At 42.6% G+C, this 23971-nt stretch overlaps 1 non-coding gene across 1 annotated transcript in view; it reads right to left on the bottom strand.

Moving 5' to 3' along the window:
* Positions 1-23387, bottom strand: part of LOC101144247 (uncharacterized) — a 34712-nt gene extending 11325 nt beyond the window's left edge. Inside the window, exon 1 of the transcript XR_002004291.3 lies at positions 23244-23387. This is a non-coding gene — a transcript (uncharacterized protein). The remainder of the gene's footprint in view (positions 1-23243) is intronic.
* Between the last annotated feature and the right edge of the window lie 584 nt (positions 23388-23971).

Genomic DNA, 23971 nt, shown 5'->3' on the forward strand with positions numbered 1-23971 from the left:
ACACATCTACAGTGATTCCAGAACTACCTATTTGAACACAGATTTAATTAGGACTTTACTGATTCCAAGTAATAGAAACACCATTTGGGCCACAGAGTCAATTTACCGGAAGTTTCACATAATCATAAGTAGATGAGCCTCAAGGACAAGTACAATCAGAGACTCGAACATGAACAGGAATCTTTCAATTGCTCCTCCTGTAAGTTCGCTTCATTCTCCGAAACAAGTTTCCTCCCCGTGGCTGTAAAAAGGACCACCAGCAGCTTCTGGCCACACATCTCCTAGCTGTGCCACAAAACCAAGAGGCAATATTTTCCCTCAATTAAATTTTTAAAAATTGAAGAAAAACATTCTGATTGTCCTGACCTAGACCACATGCCACACCTCAACCAATCGAATCAACAACTGTGGCCAGGGAGACAGGTACTATGATTGGAAGCTCTCATGAGCACTGAATGGCTAGACAGGAGAGGAGCAGCACACCAGAGTCACAGAGGGGTTCATTTCCAAGGCAAAGCAAGGATTCTGGGAAAAGAAACTGTCAAATGATAAAGGTCTAACAGGTTTCCTGTGGTCGCCACTTCAATGTGTGGCAATATCATCCTCCATGCAAATGTCAGTGTCCTAGGATTTCTCTTACAGCAGAGACTTCTGTTGTTCCCCAACATCTGTTCTCCCCTTCCCCCTACCCAGTATTTTACTGCTTGAAACATAAATGCAATGACCAGAGGACAAGTGTCACACGGTGGAGACGATGGGACAGAAAGTCCATAAGTTATTTTGGATGGCTAGTAACTCACAGCTGAACCTGATGCTAACTGACAACCCCCTCACTCCCCACATCTAATCAAGGCAAAACAACACTGAAGTTAAGAGTGTGGGTTAGAGCCAAACCACCTGAGTTTGAATCTAGGCTCTGCCACTTACTAGTTCTGTTCAGCATATTACTTTATCTCTCTGTTCGTGTTTCCTTAGGCATAAAATGATGTTAATGTACCTCACAGGTGGGTTGTGAGAATTAAGATCATTCACGTAAGCACTTAGAACAGTGCTCAATGAGTGTTAACTACCATTTTCAAGGCGTCTCAATTTTACCTACTAAAGATCTTGGAAGACTGTGCCTTCTTTCACAGCCCAAAAGCCACTTTACATCACTTCAATGAGTCACTGCCTCCTCCACAGCGTCCTCCACATTGCCTCAGCCTGACCTTTCTGAAACACCTTGATCTGACCATGTTACTCCTATTGGAAACCCTTCAATGATTCTTCCTTTCCTACAAAATAAAGCCTTAACTCCTTAGCCTGGTGACCAAGGTTCCTTGCATAAGGGCCCGAATGGACTTTCTGGGCTCATCTCCTGCCACTCCTCCATGATGCCCCAAAGCCCAGCCACACTGAATTATTCTCTACCTTCAACTTCCTACCTGCCTCTAAAGTACTAACCACTCCCGTGTTCCCTCCCTCCTGAACTCTTTCCTCTGTTGGCTGCTGTGGCACCACACCCTCCTGGTTTGCTTCCAATCTCCCTGGCTATTCTTTTTCCATCTTTCTCATGGGTTTCTCATTCTTCAGCCCATCTGTGTCAAGGTTCCCAGGTTCCATCCTTAGCCCACTTCCTGTTTCACTGCATGTCCTGCCCCTGAGTGATGGCATCCCCTGGCAAGCTTCTAAGCTCCACCGACAGCTTCATGATCCCCAGATTTTCACTCCTAACCTCTTTCCTGAGTTTTGGTTTCACACATCCTGATATATCACACCCCCTGAATAGACACCTCAACCTCAGCATGTCCAAAACCGATCTCATGTTTCCCACCCCAAACCCACTTCCCCTCTTTACTCTGAACCTGTTGCTGGCATCACCATCACCCAAGCCTGGAATTCTTCGATCTCCACATCTAAGAAACGACCAAATCCTAATTCATGTCCTCAATAACTCTCCAACCTGTCTTCTCTCCATACTCACTGCCATTACCCTCATTCTGGCCTAAATCCCCTCTAGCACAGACTCTGCCACAGTCACCTCCCTGCCTGCCTCCACTCACTGCTCCAATCCAATGGGCAACCTGTTACCCACCTTCAGCGAAAAACTCATCATGTCACTTCCCTGCTTGAAACTCTTCACTAGTTCCCACTGCTCCATCAGACACAATTATTCTGTGCCTCACAGTAGTTAAATATCTACTATGTACTGGAGCCTATGCTAAGTATGAGGAATGCTTGAAATGGCTGCTGCCTTTTAAGGAATTTACCATCTGTCTGAGAAGACAGACATATAAATAACCACTAATAACATGATGTAATAAGTCCTGTGATAGACACACCCACAGAGTATTACAGGAACACAAGACTTAGGGGTAGGAACCACATCTTCCTAATCTTTGTATCTCCAATATCTGATACCAACTTTAACTAGAGAATTTTATTTGAATACTGAAAAGATGCCCTTCTCTGAGCCTCAGCTTCCCACTATATAAAATGGCTCACAACTCACATATCAAAATACATAATTATGTATTTATGTTACATATAACACACACATTATATATGTATATAATATGCATACATATTATATATGTATATATGTCTGATATAGTGCCAGAAGTCTCAAAAGATGTCAGTTTTGCTTCTCCCCTCACCCCTTTAACTCCATCATGGGAGGCATAGCAGAGGAAACGGCAGGTCAGTGATGTAAGAATTAGAAGCCCAACAACTGAAGAACTGGAAACAGCATCATTTCTGTCCTCTGTCTGGTAATGACAGAATGGCTGGAGCACTAGGCAGCTCCAAAACAGCCTTGGGCAGGAACGGCAGTGCTCCAAGACCATCAGAACAAAGGGAAAGAAATCACAGCTTGAACTTTCGTGGACAGGAGAAAAAATCTGACGTGGACATAAACATGGACTCCTGGCTGGAAGAGGGCTGCTCCTTTCCTCCGCTACTTGAATCCTTCTGCAATATGGCCACCTGGTGGCTATCTAGCATCCCTTTACTTAATTCCCCAGTGCAGTTTGCTCTGACAGCCCACTGCACTGTGAAAATTCTAGAAGGGAACAGCCTCGCTCAGTGAACTGTTTCGGAACTGCTCAAAGTTAATCATATCCTTCTCCATGTCCTGCAAAGTGTCTTGTACTCAAGCTGTATTATAGCACCTCTCATTGTATTATAAATGTTTACCTGTACGCATTCATTCATGCACCCAACAAATTTGTAAGTGTCGTACCTAGAACAGACAGGCAGAGGAGAAACAATGATGAACAAAACCAGTTGACCATGTAAAGAATTAAACACGTACACAGAGAATTAAAATAGCCACATTTCCAACCACTATAAAATAATTATTATAATATTTAATATTTGTTGAGCACTGAATACTGTATCTGTATTATCCCATTTAATGCTCACAACTCAGTGAGGTAGATAATATGATTATCCTCATGTTACAGATGAAGCAAAAGAGGAACAGAAAGGTTGGGTAAATTGTCCATAGTCACACAGCCAGGAAATGCTAGAGCTCAGATTCAAGCCTGCCCTGGGTCCAGAACTCATGCAATAGTTAAAAACAAGCAAACAAACAAACAAACTACTGTAACCCCCGCCTCAATGCATGTTTGATGATTCAATAAATAAAAACCTTGTACCTCCCAAATTCAAGGAGATAAAAGTTCAGGTAGTAGAATCTCCTAGTAGGAGGTTTAGCTGATCAGGAACTTGACTCCATCCCTCTGAATCTCACCTAGCCCCTGGAGATACGCTCTGCTTGATCCCTGCCTCTACTGTAGCCCTGCACCCCCCAAGCCCCAAAGTGAGTGCTCCTCCTTTCATGTGTGAACAAACATAAACCTGAAAAAGCCAATCCTTCAAGATGGATCTTGAGCAGCTCACCGGGCCTAAATGTAAAATAAAGCCAACGAGCCATTTGCCGACTAGGGGTCACACACATACTCTGAGTTCCCTGAAAACCTGCACTCTTTTATCTTTCAGACTTTCAGTGCTTCCCTGAACCAACCAATCAGAGCTCATCTTCCTCAGCCAATCAGAGCTCAGCTGTGTTGACCAATCAGGGCTATGCTATATGGACCAACCAGAACTCAGCTGCATTGACCAATCAGAACTAACCATGCTTCAATCCTTCGTTATAAATGTACTTTTGTTTTACACTGGAGGCTGTGACTCCTGGGTTTGCAACTGTTCACTGGAAGAGTCTCTTTCCTCCAGTCTCCTTTTCAGAGACCTTTTGTTCACAGATGTTCTGTCTCAAATATAGCCAAAAAAAAAAAAAAAAAACCACTCCATATGATTCTTCCTAACATGATGGAGACAGTTGGCATTTTCAAGATGCTACCAAATTCTAAAAATGAACAGAACAGAAATAAATTTCAGAACGCATTCAAAAAGTTTCTATTTTGACCACACTCACACGGTTTTTAGGCTTTGTGCATTTGATATTTGGATTTATGGCTAGACTCAGAGATTTAACATGTGGCTGCCCACCAGCCAGCATAGCGGTTCACGCCTGTAATCCCAGCACTTTGGGAGGCTGAGGCAGGAAGATTGCTTGAGGCCAGGAGTTTGAGACCAGCCTGAGTAACAGGGAGACAGCGTCTCTACAAAAAAATACAAAATTTAGCCAGGCATGGTGATGTGCCCGTACTTCCAGTTACTGGGGAGCCTGAGATGTGAGGATCACTTAAGCCCAGGAGGCAGAGGTGAAAAAGGAAAAGTTCTCTCGTACCCCTTGCAGGGTGTGCAATGGGGGGTGTAGCTCACTTCTTCAGTGCCCCGCTGCTCAAACCTCTATGGGAGCATACAGATGGGCTGGGAGCCCCACGGCAGTGTCTAGGGGTGAATGTTACAGCTGAAGCCCCAGTGGGCGTGTGTTACAGGGTGTTCTTTTAGTTTAGCTGCCTGTAGGCAGCTTGTGTTAGCTCAATTCGACCCCTGCCTTATTGCAAGGACAGAGAGCTTTCTGTATCCTGGAGTTCTTGCCTTGGTGTACTGAAGGAATCAGATCACACGTGGGCTTGGAGAATGAGTTCAAGATTTTATTAAGTGGAAGTAGCTCTCAGTAGACGGGGGAACCAGAAGGGAGATGGTTTTCCTCTGGAGTCAGGCTGCTCGCGGCCCAGGTTTTTTCTGACTGCCCTAGCCAAACTCCATGTCGTTCTGCCGCTCAATGGCCTGCCGGTGTGCTGGTAACTGTCAATGCGTTCCTCTCCACATCCAGCCACCTGTGTGTTCTTCCACTGATGTGCTCCTCTCAATGCCCAGCCACATGTGTGTCTGCCTGCTAGCGTCTCGGGGTTTTTATAGGCACAGGATGGTGGTATGGCAGGCCAGGGTGGTCTTGGGAAATGCAACATTTGGGCAGGAAAACAAAAATGCCTGTCCTCACCCACGTCCACGGGCATAGGCCCGGAGGTAGAGGCCTAGCCAGGGACCACACTCTTCCCTCCTTCCATATCATTTAAAGGGATAACGCTCTTCCCTTCCCAGTACTTCCCTTTCCCCTTCCCTATCAGTTGCAGTGAGCTGAAATGGTACCACTGCACTCCAGCCTGGCTGACAGAGTAAGACCCTGTCTCAAAAATAAAAATTGGCTAGGCGCGGTGGCTCACGCCTGTAATCCCAGCACTCTGGGAGACTGAGCCCAGTGAATCACTTGAGGCCAGGAGTTCAACACCAGCCTGTCCAACATGGTGAAACCCTGTCTCTACTAAAACTACAAAATTAGCTGGGCGTGGTGGCACATGCCTGTAATCCCAGCTACTTGCGAGGCTGAGGTAGGAGAATTGCTAGAACCTGGGAGGTGGAGGTTGCAGTGAGCCAAGATTGCACCACTGCACTCCAGCCTAGACAACAGAGTGAGAAACTCCATCTCAAAAAAATAAAGATAGGCTGGGCGCGGTGGCTCATGCCTGTAATCCCAGCACTTTGAGAGGCCAAGGCGGGCAGATCACAAGGTCAAGAGATCGAGACCATCCTGGCCAACATGGCAAAACCCCATCTCTACTAAAAATACAAAAATTAGCTGGGTGTGGTGGTGTGTGCCTGTACTCCCAGCTACTAGGGAGACTGAGGCAGGAGAACTGCTTGAACCCAGGAGGCGGAGGTTGCAGTGAGCCGAGATTGTGCCACTGCACTCCAGCCTGGCGACAGAGCAAGACTCTGTCTCAATAAATAAATAAATACATAAATAAACAGATAAATAAAATAAAAATAAAATAAAATAAAATGTGGCTTTTAGTAAACACTCTATGCAAGACATTGTGCTTTGCACTATTGATGCATTCTCTTATTTAAACTTCTCACCAAACCTGTGAAGCAGGTAGATATTCCCATTTTACAAAGATAATAGGACCAAAGAGATAAAGTAAGTTTCCCAGGGTGACACAGCCAATAAGCAGAAGATCTGGCATTTGAACTTAAGTTGTCTGACATCAGGTCTTGAATTTTTTATGACTACGATATACAGCCTCCCCTCCTTATTTATTTATTTATTTTGAGACAGAGTCTCACTCTGTTCCCCAGGCTGGAGTGTAGTAGTGGGATCAAGGCTCAGTGCAGCCTGGACCTCCCAAGCTCAAGAAGCAATCTTCCCACCTCAGCCTCCCAAGTAGCTGGGACTACAGGCATGTGCCACCACACCCTGATAATTTTTGTCTCTTTTGTAGAGACAGGATTCCGTGTGTGTGTGTGTGTGTGTGTGTGTATCACAGCATAGTTTCTGGCTTTCTCCCAGGGATAAGCCTGGCTTTTATTCTTGCATTGGTTCAGTGAGGGGATTTAATTACATATAATCTCCATGGCTTGTGTTAAATTGAACTACTTCTTACCACCTATTTTCTTCAACTAATCAGCTCTTGCTCACTCTGTAGAACTAGGTTAAAACTCATAGCTCCTGCAAGAAGCATTCCCTGGTCTCTCCAATTACCCCCTTTAACATTGGTCTCTCCCAAATTCATTCTAAAGGAGAGGTCCAAGTCTAACAAATTTTCTGGGGAATACCATAAACAGTAGAGGAAATTGGAAGTCCATCTCTGGGGAAAAAAAATGAGCTCAAACGTATCTCCAGATGTTTTCATATGTCTATGAGCACAGAAACAGTCTGGCAGGGACAAAAATGACATGGTCTCACTGGCTGCCTATAGTTCTCACCCACTGGCCTGCTTGTGAACACAGCCCAGCCTCCACCCAGGACAGTCTTTTAGAGTCCTGAAGAGACAGGAGAAGGCCACCTTAAGCATTTTTTTTGGTCAGTCCAAATCCTGCCCACCGCTAAGAAGTTCTAACCCAAATATACACATATATCAAAATTATTATTTCATACGGAGATCTGATTATGCCCCAGGCAAAACAGAAACTTATGAGTAGGCACTTTCAGAATGGCAGAGTAAGAATCTCCAAAAAATCTGCTCCTCAAATCAGCAAAGAGAATATTGGCAAAAATTGTTAAAATCAAGTTTTTCAATATTCTGGAAATTACCCAAAAGCTTGCAGCGATCTAAGGAGCATTTATTCAAGAAAACAACTGAATCTTAGCAAGAACACTGATCTTTGTGGCCTTTTAACTTGCCCTATTCACATCCCCCTCTCTTCTGCTCAGTGATAGCCTTGAAAACCAGAAGCCTCGCAATCGCAGTAAGCTGTGAAATCCAGCTGCTGGGACAACTGGATATGCGCCTGGAAAACAAAGCTGGGCTCCTACTTTACACCACATGCCAAACTTACCTGAAAACAAAACAAAGGCATAGGAAAGAAAAATGTAAAACTCCTAGAAAACACAGGTGTAAATCTTCAAAACCTTAGACATTCACATGAATTTTTACAATAAAACAAGTGACTCAGACATTTTGTACCTTGGCCCATAACCATGTGGTCAGTTGGTAGCCATACTCAACATTTATAACCAATATCTCTGAATGCTCACTGATTAAACAATTCCAACAGTACAAGGACTTCTACTACTCTTTTTTTCCAGACAGAGTCTCACTCTGTCACCCAGGCTGGAGTGATCATAGCTCACTGCAGTCTCCACCTCCTCAGCTCAAGCGATCCTCCCACCTCAGCCTCCCGAGTAGCTGGGACCACAGGCATGCACCACCACGCCTGGCTAATTTTTGAATTTTCTGTAGAGACAGGGTTTCACCATGTTGCCCAGGCTGGTCTCCAACTACTGGGCTCAAGCGACCCACCTGCCTTGGCCTCCCAAATTGCTGGGATTACAGGTGTGAGTCACCACACCCAGTCCTAGGACTTCCATTCTTACCTACAGATAGAATAGGTTACCCAGCAAAAACTATTGATGTATATAAAATCTAAAATGTGGCCACATATGGAGACTTTAAAAGTGAACTAGCCTTCTCACTACTATGCTTGACTAGTCTTTTAAAAGAAAAAGGTTCAGGATCAGCCTGGGCAACATGGTTAAACCCCGTCTGTACAAAAAACACAAAAATTAGCTGGGCATGGTGGCAGTCTCCTGTAGTCCCAGCTATTTGGGAGGCTGAGGTGGGAGGATTGTTTGAGCCTGGGAGTCGAGGCTGCAGTGAGCCATGATCTCACTGTTGCACTCCAACTGTCAACACAGTGAGACCCTGTTTCAAAAAAAACTGAACCAGTTTCTGCCAGATTAAAAGAATGAAACTTCCATACATGTCATTGGAAATAACACTGTGTTTTCCTCTCACACAATGAGACAGAGGTGAGCAAATGTCTTTTCAATCTCTGATAACTAAGTACTATTACCAAGGAAGATTGAACAGCTAAACGTCTCCACAGTTTCAACACTAACGCTAGCCACGTGTCATATGTTAAACACCTCAAATAAGATATACTGAGGCAAACATTCACATAACCAAAGCAAAGTAGAAATCGTTTTTTATAAACAACTCAAGATAATTGGCTGAAAATGATTAGTGAGAGTTCCTCAAAGGCTCGTCAGCATAGGCAACTACAATATTAAATCTTGTTACTCTGATTTCCGGCAAGATGGCCAAACAGGAAAAGCTCTGGTCTGCAGCTCCCAACAAGACCGAGGCAGAGGGCGGGTGATTTCTCGGGAGATGGAGACCATCCTAGCTAACATGGTGAAACCCTGTCTCTACTAAAACTACAAAAAAAAAAAAAAAAATTAACTGGGCATGGTGGCAGGCGCCTGTAGTTCCAGCTACTCAGGAGGCTGAAGCAAGAGAATGGCGTCAACCTGGGAGGCGGAACTTATGGTGAGCAGAGATTGCACCACTGCACTCCAGCCTGGGCGAAAGAGTGAGACTCCATCTCAAAAAAAAAAAAAAAAAAGAAGGCGGGTGATTTCTGCATTTCCAACTGAGGCAAACAGGGTCTGGAGTGGACCTCCAGTAAACTCCAACTGACTTGTTAGAATGAAAACTAACAAAGAAAGGAATTCCATCAACATCAACAAAAAGGACTCCCACACCAAAACCCCATCGGTAGGTCATGAACGTCAAAGACCAAAGGTAGATAAAACCACAAAGATGGGGAGAAACCAGCGCAGAAAGGCTGAAAATTCCAAAAACCAGAATGTCTCTTCTCCTTCAAAGGATCACAACTCCTCACCAGCAGGGAAGAAAACTGGACAGAGAATGAGTTTGACAAACTGACAGAAGTAGGCTTCAGAAGGTGGGTAATAACAAACTCCTCCAAGCTAAAGGAGCATGTTCTAACCCAGTGCAAGGAAGCTAAGAACCTTGAAAAAAGGTTAGACGAATTGCTAACTAGAATACCCAGTGTAGAGAAGAATATAAATGACCTGATGGAGCTGAAAAACACAGTATGAGAACTTCGTGAAGCATACACAAGTTTCAATAGCCAAATAAATCAAGAGGAAGAAAGGATATCAGTGATTGAAGATCAACTTAATGAAATAAAGCAAGAAGACAAGATTAGAGAAAAAAGAGTGAAAAGAAAAGAACAAAGCCTCCAAGAAATATGGGACTATGTGAAAAGACCAAATCTACGTTTGATTGGTGTACCTGAAAGTGACGGGGAGAATGGAACGAAGTTGGAAAACACTCTGCAGGATATTATCCAGGAGAACTTCCCCAACCTAGCAAGGCAGGCCAACATTCAAATTCAGGAAATACAGAGAACACCACAGAGATATTCCTCAAGAAGAACCCTAAGACACATAATCATCACATTCACCAAGGTTGAAATGAAGGAAAAAATGTTAAGGGCAGCCAGAGAGAAAGGTCGGGTTACCCACAAAGGGAAGCCCATCAGACTAACAGCAGAACTCTTGCCAGAAACCCTGCAAGCCAGAAGAGAGTGGGGGCCAATATTCAACATTCTTAAAGAAAAAAATTTTCAACCCAGAATTTCATATCCAGCCAAACTAAGCTTCATAAGTGAAGGAGAAATAAAAGCCTTTACATACAAGCAAATGCTGACAGATTTTGTCACCATCAGGCCTGCCTTACAAGAGCTCCTGAAGGAACCACTAAACATGGAAAGGAACAACCGGTACCAGCCACTGCAAAAACACGACAAATTGTAAAGACCATCGACGCTATGAAGAAACTGCATCAACTAACGGGCAAAATAACCAGTTAGCATCATAATGACAGGATAAAATTCACATATAACAATATTAACCTTGAATGTAAATGGGCTACATGCTCAAATTAAAAGACAAGACTGGCAAATTGGATAAAGAGCCAAGACCCATCAGTGTACTGTATTCACGAGACCCATCTAATGTGCAAAGACACACATAGGCTCAAAATAAAGGGATGGAGGAAGATCTACCAAGCAAATGGAAAGCAAAAAAAGCAGGGGTTGCAATCCTAGTCTCTGATAAAACAGACCTTAAACAGTAGAGGTCCACTCCAGACCCGGTTTGCCTGAGTTGGAAATGCAGAAATCACTGGCCTTCTGCGTCGATCTCGCTGGGAGCTGCAGACCAGAGCTGTTCCTATTCGGCCATCTTGCTGGAAATCAGAGTAACAAGATTTAATATTGTAGTTGCCTAGGCTGATGGGCCTTTGAGGAAGTCTCACTAACTATTTTCAGCCAATTATCTTGAGTTGTTTATAAAAAGATCAAAAGAGACAAAGAAGGCCATTATATAATGGTAAAGGGATCAATGCAACAAGAAGAGCTAACTATCCTAAATATACATGCACCCAATACAAGAGCACCTAGATTCATAAAGCAAGTTCTTAGAGACCTACAAAGAGATTTACACTCTGACACAATAATAGTGGGAAACTTTAACACCCCCTGTCAATATTAGATCAACGAGACAGAAAATTAACAAGGATATCCAGGACTTGAACTCAGCTCTGGACCAAGCAGACCTAACAGACATCTACAGAACTCTCCACCCCAAATCAACAGAATATACATTCTTCTCAGCACTACATCACACATATTCTAAGATTGACCACATAGTTGGAAGTAAAACACTCCTCAGCAAATATAAAAGAACAGAAATCACAACAAACTGTCTCTCAGACTACAGTGCAATCAAATTATAAGTCAGAATTAAGAAACTCACTCAAAACCGCACAAATACATGGAAACTAAACAACCTGCTCCTGAATGACTACCAGGTAAATAACAAAATGAAGGCAGAAATAAAGATGTTCTTTGAAACCAATGAGAACAAAGACACAACGTATCAGAATCTCTGGGACACATTTAAAGCAGTGTGTAGAGGGAAATGTATAGCACTAAATGCCCACAAGAGAAAGCAGGAAGATTAAAATCAACACCCTAATATCACAATTAAAAGAACTAGAGAAGCAAGAACAAACAAATTCAAAAGCTAGCAGAAGACAAGAAATAACTAAGATCAGAGCAGAACTGAAGGAGATAGAGACATGAAAAACCCTTCAAAAAAATCAATGAACCCAGGAGCTGGTTTTTTTAAAAGATCAACAGAATAGATAGACCACTAGCCAGACTAACAAAGAAGAAAAGAGAAGAATCAAATAGACAAAATAAAAAATGATAAAGGGGATATCACCACCGATCCCACAGAACTACAAACTACCATCAGAGAATACTATAAACACTTCTATGCAAATAAACTAGAAAATCTAGAAGAAATGGATGAATTCCTGCACACATACACCTTCCCAAGACCAAACTAGGAAGAAGTAGAATCTCTGAATAGACCAATAACAGATTCTGAAATTGAGGCAGTAATTAATAGCCTACCAACCAAAATAAGTTCAGGACCAGACGGATTCACAGACAAATTCTACCAGAGGTACAAAGAGGACCGGGTACCATTCCTTCTGAAACTATTCCAAACAACAGAAAAAGAGGGAATCCTGCCTAACTCATTTTATGAGGCCAGCATCATCCTGATACAAAAACCTGGCAGAGATACAACAAAAAGAGAATTTCAGACCAATATCCCTGATGAACATCAATGTGAAAATCCTCAATAAAATGCTGGCATACCGAATCCAGCAGCACATCAAAAAGCTTGTCCACCACAATCAAGTTGGCTTCATCCCTGGGATGCAAGGCTGGTTCACCATATGCAAATCAATAAACGTAACCCATCACATAAACAGAAAAAACGACAAAAACCACGATTATCTCAATAGATGCAGAAAAGGCCTTTAACAAAATTCAACAGCCCTTCATGCTAAAACCTCTCAATAAACTAGGTATTGATGGAACATATCTCAAAATAATAAGAGCTATTTATGACAAACCCACAGCCAATATCACACTGACTGGGCAAAAACTGGAAGCATTCCCTTTGAAAACTGGCACAAGACAAGGATGCCCTCTCTCACCACTCCTATTCAACATAGTGTTGGAAGTTCTGGCCAGGGCAATTAGGCAGGAGAAGGAAATAAAGGGTATTCAATTAGGAAAAGAGGAAGTCAAATTGTCCCTGTTTGCAGATGACATGATTGTATATCTAGAAAACCCCATTGTCTCAGCCCAAAATCTCCTTAAGCTGATAAGCAGCTTCAGCAAAGTCTCAGGATACAAAATCAATGTACAAAAATCACAAGCATTCTTATACACCAATAACAGACACAGAGCCAAATCATGAGTGAACTCCCATTCACAATTGCTTCAAAGAGAATAAAATACCTAGGAATCCAACTTACAAGGGACATGAAGGACCTCTTCAAGGAGAACTACAAACCACTGCTCAATGAAATAAAAGAGGATACAAAGAAATGGAAGAACATTCCATGCTCATGGTTAGGAAGAATCAATATCGTGAAAATGGCCATACAGCCCAAAGTAATTTATAGATTCAATGCCATCCCCATCAAGCTACCAATGACTTTCTTCACAGAATTGGAAAAAACTACTTTAAAGTTCATATGGAACCAAAAAAGAGCCCGCATCACTAAGTCAATACTAAGCCAAAAGAACAAAGCTGGAGGCATCACGCTACCTGACTTCAAACTATACTACAAGGCTAAAGTAACCAAAACAGCATGGTACTGGTACCAAAACAGAGATATAGATCAATGGAACAGAACAGAGCCCTCAGAAATAACGCCGCATATCTACAACTATCTGATCTTTGACAAACCTGACAAAAACAAGCAATGGGGAAAGGATTCCCTATTTAATAAATGGTGCTGGGAAAATTGGCTAGCCATATGTAGAAAGCTGAAACTGGATCCCTTCCTTACACCTTATACAAAAATCAATTCAAGATGGATTAAAGACTTAAACGTTAGACCTAAAACCATAAAAACCCTAGAAGAAAACCTAGGCATTACCATTCAGGACATAGGCATGGGCAAGGACTTCACATCTAAAACACCAAAAACAATGGCAACAAAAGCCAAACTTGACAAATGGGATCTAATTAAACTAAAGAGCTTCTGCACAGCAAAAGAAACTACCATCAGAGTGAACAGGCAACCTACAAAATGGGAGAAAATTTTTGCAACCTACTCATCTGACAAAGGGCTAATATCCAGAATCTACAATGAACTCAAACAAATTTACAAGAAAAAAACAAACAACCCCATCAAAAAGTGGGCAAAGGACATGAACAGACACTTCTCAAAAGAAGACATTTATGCAGCCAAAAAACACATGAAAAAATGCTCACCATCACTGGCCATCAGAGAAATGCAAATCAAAACCACAATGAGATACTATCTCACACCAGTTAGAATAGCAATCATTAAAAAGTCAGGAAACAACAGGTGCTGGAGAGGATGTGGAGAAATAGGAACACTTTTACACTGTTGGTGGGACTGTAAACTAGTTCAACCATTGTGGAAGTCAGTGTGGCGATTCCTCAGGGATCTAGAACTAGAAATACCATTTGACCCAGCCATCCCATTACTGGGTACACACCCAAAGGACTATAAATCATGCTGCTATAAAGACACATGCACACGTATGTTTATTGCGGCACTATTCACAATAGCAAAGACTTGGAACCAACCCAAATGTCCAACAGTGATAGACTGGATTAAGAAAATGTGGCACATATACACCATGGAATACTATGCAGCCATAAAAAATGATGAGTTCATGTCCTTTGTAGGGACATGGATAAAATTGGAAATCATCATTCTCAGTAAACTATTGCAAGGACAAAAAATCAAACACCGCATGTTCTCACTCATAGGTGGGAATTGAACAATGAGAACACATGGACACAGGAAGGGGAACATCACACTCTGGGGACTGTTGTAGGGTGGGAGGAGGGGGGAGGGATACCATTAGGAGATATACCTAATGCTAAATGACGAGTTAATGGGTGCAGCACACCAGCATGGCACAGGTATACATATGTAACTAACCTGCACATTGTGCACATGCACCCTAAAACTTAAAGTATAATAATAATAAATAGAAAATGTGGCACATATACACCGTGGAATACTATGCAGCCATAAAAAAGGATGAGTTCATGTCCTTTGTAGAGACATGGATGAAGCTGGAAATCATCATTCTCAGCAAACTATCGCAAGGACAAAAAACCAAACACTGCATGTTCTCACTCATAGGTGGGAACTGAACATTGAGAACACTTGGACACAGGAAGGGGAACATCACACACAGGGGCCTGTCATGGAGTAGGGGGAGGGGGGAGGGATAGCATTAGGAGAAATACCTAATGTAAATGATGAGTTGATAGGTGCAGCAAACCAACATGTCACATGTATACCTATGTAACAAACCTGCACGTTGTGCACATGTACCCCAGAACTTAAAGTATAATAACAAAAAAAGAAAAAAAAATCTTGTTACTCACTGAATAGTTGGCCACTGTTAATATTATTACTACTTTTTACTTACAAAAAACTCCACACACTTCTGTTAGTTTTAATCAAGATGTTCAGTTAAAAAATAAATAGTTCAAGATCTTATTTTAAAAGGAGGCACAATTATCTATAGATTTTTCATTTATCCACAGCAATTTCATTTAGCATAATGGATAAATTCTCTTCCCATTTTCCCCTCTACTGTCCACTTCTGTCCACTCTGAAGTCTCTGGGATCAAAAAGCCCCTCATCAGCAGCAAAGCAAAATGCTTTGTGTACCAGCCTGTTTCTTCTCTACCAACTATTTGCCTTCCTTGCTCCTTTTACTTCAATCCTTTTATGTTAACCATACTCCTCACCTCTGTTTGAATTACTATTGCTTCGTAATAAACCAATCCAAATTTAGTGGCATTAAACAATCATTTTACTTTGTTCTAGGATTCTGTGGTTTAAGAATTGAGACATCATGGAGCAGAGATAGCTTGTTTCTACTTCATAATGTCTGGGGCCTCACCTGGGAAAACCAGAAGGCTGGGGGCCATAATCCTTTAGGAGTTTTCATTTACAGGCTACTGGTAAATGTTGGCTATTAGCTGGAACCTCGGCTAGGGCTGTTGATCAGAGGACCTATAGGTGGCCTTACCATAGGCCTGGGCCTTCTAACAGTATGGCAGCCTCAGGGTAATCAGACTTTGTACATGGCAGCTCAGGGCTCTAAAGGTGAATGTCACTGCAGGTGAGCCAGAAGCTACACTGCCTCTCATAACCTAGCCTCAGAAGTCACAGTCTCACTGCCCCCATTCTATTGGTTAATATAATCAAAGTCGGCCCAAATTCAAAGGAGAGGAGACATTTGACCCTACTTCTCAGTGGAAGGGTGGCAAGGTCACATTACAGAAGAGAGTGTGGGATGACAGGTACTACGGTGGCCATCTCTGAAAAATACAATCTGCCACTTTCTCCCATGTACTTCTCCTGCTTAAGTATACTTTGATCTGATTTTTTAGGGAAAAATCACCTCAGGAGACTAATATTTTAACTGAGGCTCCTAAGCTCTGTTAGATAGTAACCAGAGGGCTGGGCACAGTGGCTCATTCCTGTAATCCCAACACTTTGGGAGTCCGAGGCGGGAGGATCACTTGAGGTCAGGAGTTCGAGACCAGCCTGGCCAAGATGGCAAAACTCCATCTTCATTAAAAATACAAAAATTAGCCAGGTGCAGTGGCGCACACCTGTAGTCCCAGCTACTTGGGAGGCTGAGGCAGGAGGATCACTTGAACCCAGGAGGCGGAGGCTGCAGTGAGCTGAGATCGCAACACTGCACTCTAGTCTGGGTGACAGAGCAAGACTCTGTCTCAAAAAAGAAAAAAAAAAAAAAAAAAAGAAGGTAACCAAATGCTTTCATCCACATCCAGCCCCAAGCTTTCCTGTTCAGCATATCTGACTATTTACCTGCTATAAATGGCCAGGAAATCTGGCCTCCAATAAGCTGCTGGACCCAGCGCTGATCACTCTGGAGGAAAAAAAGCAACCACTGACATGTGGCAACTGGCTTGGCACTCACAGCTGGGCCTTGGTGTTCTCCCGATGAACATAACAATTTCATAAACTGCCACTATCAGACAAGGCCACTATGTGACCACAGTGACCAATAAAAAAGCAAGACCACCTCATAACTGTATGTGAAGAAACAAAACATGAACTTTGACTAAGCCATAAAAATGACCAAACACTCTGCTATCCTTGCTAACAGTGACCGGTGCTACTTTACCAATTAGCCTCCTTCTGGATAAGAGTCATTAAGATACACAATCACAGAATTATTCCCATTTCCTAACAGAGTCCAATCGAGGGCAAAGCCTCACTTCTTTAAATCTTCCCCAAATTCACCTAACACAGATTCAAATCCTGTAATAAGTCCTTTCTGACACCCTCCAACAGAGAAGCACCACAGCGCCCATGGTGTGCGCTCTCCCTCCATGTAATGCACTGAGCAATCAACCCAACCTGTTCAACCACAGGTGTGTTCCTGGTGGTCTTGGGCTAGAGGGCACTGACGACTCCTCTAAGCACCTCGCATAAGAAAACTCGTTTCTAGCAGAGGTCACTTCCCATCCCCTGAATTCTAGCTTTCAGTCAGACTTTCGATTTGGCTCTTTTACACTGCAGTTTTGGCAGACAATTATATAAATCCTTAGACTGCCAGAAGCTATTAAAATGCCCCTAAAGTTATATATATATATATATATATCTTAAATATATGTGTATATGAGATCTGGTCCCCCAGGTTTCCTCCTTATCACCTTATCAAGTGCAGAAAGGTTATTCCAATAACAATGGCAACAGCTGCCCTGTCCCCAGCACAGTCACAGGACCTATAAGGAAATCTGGCTTCACACACAGGGTGCTTAAGCCTCTGCTTTGGGAAAAGCAATAGGTAGGCATAGGACATCTCAGTTGCAGATCCCAGATTCACAATCCTATTTCTGCCACCTCCTCCTCCTCCTCCTCCTAGTGTGTTCTTCATTTTTCTCCTAATCTTATTTTGCAAAGCAAAAACGTGACATTATCATTACCCTTTTCCTCCTCTCCTTTACAGTTCTCACTCGCTTGATGCAAGGACTCTTACCCTCAGAAAAACCATTCCAAAGAAAAAAACTGACCTCCATAACCTAGTAGTTCAGTGCCAGACCAGAATCCCCACCCCACTTCAGGTCAGAGACACTTATTGATTTAAAGTTTAGTTTAAGGAATCAGCTGTAGCACACAGAAAATATAGACTGGAAACAATCCCATCTGAACTTGAATTCTGGAGTAATCGCGTTTGCTGCTTTGACACCCATAGCCCAAAATTCTCCTTCACAACCATCTGTCCACTCTCAGGGTCCCTGAGATACTGAATGTTCACGCAACAAAATTAAATCATTACTACTCAGGCATCATTTAGGAAATGGAGCTGCAGAGTTCAAACTTACATAAGTTTGTTTTATCTCCTCACATTTCACGGAAAATAACACTACCTGTAAGACTAGGTGTGGATTTAGACAGATGAGGACTAGTGTGGAGGTGCAGGGTAAGTGCACAAGCATTAAGTGAGAGGCTCACCAATCACGTGCAAAAGTTGATTAATTTTCAGGAGTCATACGTGGTTGTCTCGCTGACTCCTTTGGAATATGGATATGATAGAGAACAGATTTCTTTTCTTTTTTTTTGTTTCGTTTTGTTTTTTATTATACTTTAAGTTTTAGGGTACATGTGCACAACGTGCAGGTTTGTTACATATGTATACATGTGCCATGTTGGTGTGCTGCACCCATTAACTCATCATTTAGCATTAGGTATATCTCCTAATGCTATCCCTCCCCCCTCCCCCCACCCCATGACAGGCTCTGGTGTGTGATGTTCCCCTTCCTGTGTCCATATGTTCTCAATGTTCAATTCCCACCTGTGAGTGAGAATATGCGGTGTTTGGTTTTTTGTCCTTGCAATAGTTTGCTGAGAATGATGGTTTCCAGCTTCGTCCATGTCCCTACAAATGACATGAACTCATCATTTTTTATGGCTGCATAGTATTCCATGGTGTATATGTGCCACATTTTCTTGTTTCGCTCTTGTTGCCCAGGCTGGAGTACAATGGCGCGATCTCGGCTCACTGCAACCTCTGCCTCCCAGGTTCAAGCGATTCTCCTGCCTCAGCCTCCCGAGTACCTGGGATTACAGGCACCTGCCACCACGCCCAGCTAATTTTTGTATTTTTAGTAGAGACAGGGTTTCACCATGTTGACCAGGCTGGTCTTGAACTCCTGACCTCAGGTGATCCACCTGCCTCGGCCTCCTAAAGTGCTGGGATTACAGGCGTGAGCCACTGTGCCCAGCCTGAGAACAGATTTCTGAAACATCCAAGGCACTGGCCATTCTAGCACCTTGCTGGCCCCTACAAAGACTCACAATAGACTCAGGCCAGTTTGTATGGACTTTTTGGTTGTCTTTTTATGTGTGTCTGAGTGTTTGGTTTGGGGTTTCATTTATTTTGTTTTGTAACTGGCCTAGCGAGATTTGGGATGAAGCATTGACAAGAGTCTAGAATGATTAGTGAAATTTCTGAAAATGTGTCCTAGCCTTTTTCAGGGTCATGGGAGGGGGTTTGAACGGGAGGTATAACTGTGGACTGCCACCCTCCAGAAGTCTGTTTAGGGCCACCCCCTAAAGGAAGGCTTCAAATTAAGCTGTAACAAAATGAGATTTCTGATTCTGTGTTCTAGAGTAAATAAAATGATTTCAGTCACACCTTGCATAGCAACAGGAATATATTCTGAGAAATCCATCGTTAGGCAATTTCATTGTGAGAACTTCATAGACTGTACTTACACAAACCTAGAGTGTGTGTATATATATATATATATTTTTCTCATATGGAAAACAAAATGTCCCAGTACCAATAATGAACATCAATCATTACTGCAACTGATCTGCAATGCCAATATCAAGTGCTGTATATCAGGTTTCTATATATGCTCCATTATAATCTTATGGGACTACCATAATATATGTGGTCCATCGTTGACCAAAATGCCACTATGCAGTGAATAACTGTATTTCTTCTAAAGGGAGGGTTTTATTGGTGGGGGTGGAACTACCTACCAATTCTGACTTCTTATACTAATCTTTCTCTGTCAATTAGCTTGTCACATTGTCTTTTTAATTTTCAACCTCAAACATAATTTATTACCAGAAATTAGGAACACTTCATTTTTCGTTGTTGATACAGTGGAGTGTGAACTCCACTGTAAACAACTACTTGAATATATAAAAATCAGCAAGGGATTTGAATAGAAAACTGCTACTTTGTGTTTTTAAACAATTTATGGTATAAGTCACTGTGACAAGTACAATGGAGAAAAACAATTTGCTTTGTTTAGTTCAGGAAGATGATCTTTGCTCAACCATCCAAAACATACAAACAACAAAAACACATCCATTTTATTAAAGACTTAAATATATGACCTGACACCATAACACTACAAGAAGAAAACCTAGGGAAGAAACTACAGGACACTGGTCTGGGCAATGAATTTTGGGGTTTGACCCCAAAAGCTCAAATAACAAAAGCAAAACTAGACAAATGGAATTACATCGAACTAAAATGTTTCCGCACAGCAAAGAAAACAATGAACAGAGGGGAGAGACAGTCTACAGATTGGGAGAAAATATTTGCAAGCCCTACTTCTAATAAGGTGTTAATGTCCAAAATATATAAGGGACTCAAATAACTCAAAAGCAAAAAGACAACCTGATTAACAAATGGACAAAGCACCTGAATAGACATTTCTCAAATGAAGACACACAAATGGCCAACAGGCATAAGAAAAAATGCTCAACATCACTAATCGCTAGGGACATGCAAATTAAAATCACAATGATATATTACCTCACACCTTCCAGAATGGCTATTATCAAAAAGGTGAAAGATAACAGGCCAGGATATGGAGAAAAGGCAACCCTACACATTGTTGGTGGGAATATAAATTAGTACAGCCATTATGGAAAACTGTATGGAGGTTCCTCAAAAAACTAAAAATAGAATTACTATATGATCCAGCAATCCCACTTCTGGGTATATATCCAAAGAATTTGAAATCAGTATGTCGAACAGATATCTGCACTCTTATGTTCATTGCAGGATTTATCACAATAGCCAAGTTATGGGATCAACCTAAGTGTCCATCAGTGGATGAACAGATAAAGCAAATGTGCTATACATACACAATGGAATATTATTCAATCTTCAAAAATCAGGAAAATCTGTCCATTGATGAGCCTGGAGAACATTATGCTAAGTGAAATAAGCCAGGCACAGAAAGACAAATACTTCATGTTCTCACTTGTATGTGGAATCTAAAACAATGGAACCCACAAACGCAGAGAATAGAATGGTGGTGATATTTCAAAATTCCATATTCCAAAAGAGCTAAGAGTACATTTCAAATGTTAGCACCACAAAAAAACTATTAAATTCCATGTTGAGTCATTTTTGTGTAAAAAAAGATAAAATTTTAGGTGATGAATATGTTATTTAGCTTGATTTAATCATTCTACATTGTATACATATAATACCACTTTGAACTCTATAAATGTATACAATTTAATATACAATAAAATTATACAAATATAAAAATAAAAAGATTTTCTAAGCAGTGTCAAATAAGTCAATTTTATTTCATATCTACTGTGTCTGAATTCAGACATGCCTGACCTTTAGGAGTGTGCCTAGCCTTCCCTAGGGGAGATATTCTTTTTTTTTTTTTTTTTTTGAGACAGAGTCTCACTCTGTTGCCCAGGCTGGAGTGCAGTGGCGCAATCTTGGCTCACTGCAACCTCTGCCTCCCGGGTTCTAAGAGATTCCAGGAGATATTCTTTCCAATTTATTGTCAGCTCCGTTTAGACCTATAGTTCTCCAAGTATGGCCCCATGTCCAGGCGTATCAGCATCTCCTGGGAACCAGTTAGAAATGTAAATTCGGGGGTCCACTCCTGACCAACTGTAGGGGCAACTCTGTGGATGGGACCTAGCAATCTTTGTTTTAAGAAACCCTCCATCTGATTCTGATTCACAGGAAAGTTTGAGAGCCACTGACTTAGACTGCTATACTGTTGTTTCTCTGGTAAACAAAGAGGCTGCTTTTCTTGTTCAGAGCTTTAAAATATTGCTTAGGATTTCTGGTGGGTGCACAATTCCCTGCTGTGAACCGAGTTTGCTGGAAAACCAAATAACTAGCACCTCCATTGTAGTCCTACCCAGAGCTTGCAGGCTTTGCACTCACGTAAGACTGATTCTTCCAGAGGCGCCTGGAAGTCCCATTGTGATGGGCAAATGCTCTTACCAGAAATAAACTAGTTGTGGGGACCGGGCGCGGTGGCTCATGCCTGTAATACCAGCACTTTGGGAGGCCGAGGCAGGCGGATCACTTGAGGTCAGGAGTTCGAGGCCAACCTGGCCAACATGGTAAAACCCCGTCTCTACCAAAAATATAAAAATTAGCCGGGAGTGGTGGTGGGTGCCTCTAATCCCAGCAACCCAGGAGGCTGAGGCAGGAGAATCACTTGAACCCGGCAGGCGGAGGTTGCAGTGAGCCGAGATCACGCCACTGCATTCCAGCCTGGGCGACAGAAGTAGAGAGACTCCTTATCAAAAAAAAAAAAAAAAAAGAAAGAAAGAAAAAAAAAGAAATACACTAATTTTGGGCCTTAAACGCTACTCAGTTCTCCAGTTCACCTCAACAGGGAGGGAAGGTGCCTGGAGGAAAATTGCACTTCGTTTTTGCCCTGCTTATTTTGTCTTCAAAATATATGTTAAATCACCGCATCAAAGAGCCGTCCCAGATCTCAACTCCCAGATGAGTTCGGTGGCACCCAATAGGTTTTCATAACACAGGATCTATCTCTGTCTCCTTGCATTGTAATAGCCTGTCTCCAAATGCAGATAGCAACCGGCAGGCTGTAAATGTCGAGGAAAAAGCCTAATTCCTTTCCTCATCCGGAGCCTCTAGTGCAGTACCCAGCACAGAGCAGGTACTTGGTATTTTGGTAAGGGAAATCAATCAACGCATCAATAGCAGAATCTGAAACCAGGGACCTAGATCTTTCCAATAAAATCATCCTGCTGAGATGTGACTCAGATGTACTGGTGCCCAGCAGACAACACGTTTTCGCCCTGATTTTATCCTCCATTCATCCGTCCGCCCCCTCCCCCATAGACCCCGCCTGTCCCCAGCTAAAAATAATGAGGAGATTCACACATCTCAGTGTCAACACACACAACACAGTTGACACGCCCCTTAATCCTACAGCTACGCTATCAATTCTCGCCGCCGGGTCCGTCCGCTTGTCAGTTCCCCCTACTCCTCATCCCCTCGCAACTTCTGATCCCCTATCACTTCCGTTCCCGTTTGCCTGCTCGGCTGGAAGCAGGATGTGTCTACGCCCTCAGCCCATAAGAAGTGCTACAAACCTCCGCCTCGCTCGCTGTCATGGCGGCGACCGACGGCCCCTTTCCTGTGGCCTCAGAGAGCAGCGACAGTCGCACTCACCGGACCTTCGCCCATCCGCCGCCCTCACTTAAGCAACGCACAACGGAGCTCCCACAATCCTCTTTGCTTCCGCTCTCTCCATTTCCGCCTCCCCCGCCCCCGCCTCGACATTAACCCTTTCACGACTACGTCCGTTGGCCGGTCTGTTTGGGAGAGCCAGGCGACTAATCTGGTATAGAGACCGAAAAACACAGGTAAAAAGACCTAAAAGACTTAGTCATCTATTGGAACATTTCCCCAGTTTGTTTGTAAGTTGACTTGCAAGCTTATCAATCATTCTCAAACAGGAGCTTAACTTACTTAGGTGAACAGTTCATGATGACGCCTTTAAGCTGCTAGACCAACCCAAACTCCGAATTTGCAGTTTCTGACCTTTCACCTTGAACCTGTGCCCTTTCTACCCTCCATTCTCCATCTCCTTTTGGTTCTTGTCTGACTCTTTAGCTGCATATGTAAAGAGCACAGACTTTGAAACCTGAGCTTCCGCGTTCGAATCCCCACTGTACCACTATCTAAACATGGCATCTTGGGCAAGTGATTCAAGCATGCTATTCCTTGGCTTTCTTATCTGTAGAATTGGTATAATAATAGTACTTACCTCCAGAGTTGCAGTAAAAATATTAAAATTTCACATGTGAGGAGCACCTAG

The sequence above is a fragment of the Gorilla gorilla genome, chromosome X (genome assembly GCF_029281585.2).
Source record: "Gorilla gorilla gorilla isolate KB3781 chromosome X, NHGRI_mGorGor1-v2.1_pri, whole genome shotgun sequence".
Lineage (NCBI taxonomy): Eukaryota > Metazoa > Chordata > Mammalia > Primates > Hominidae > Gorilla > Gorilla gorilla.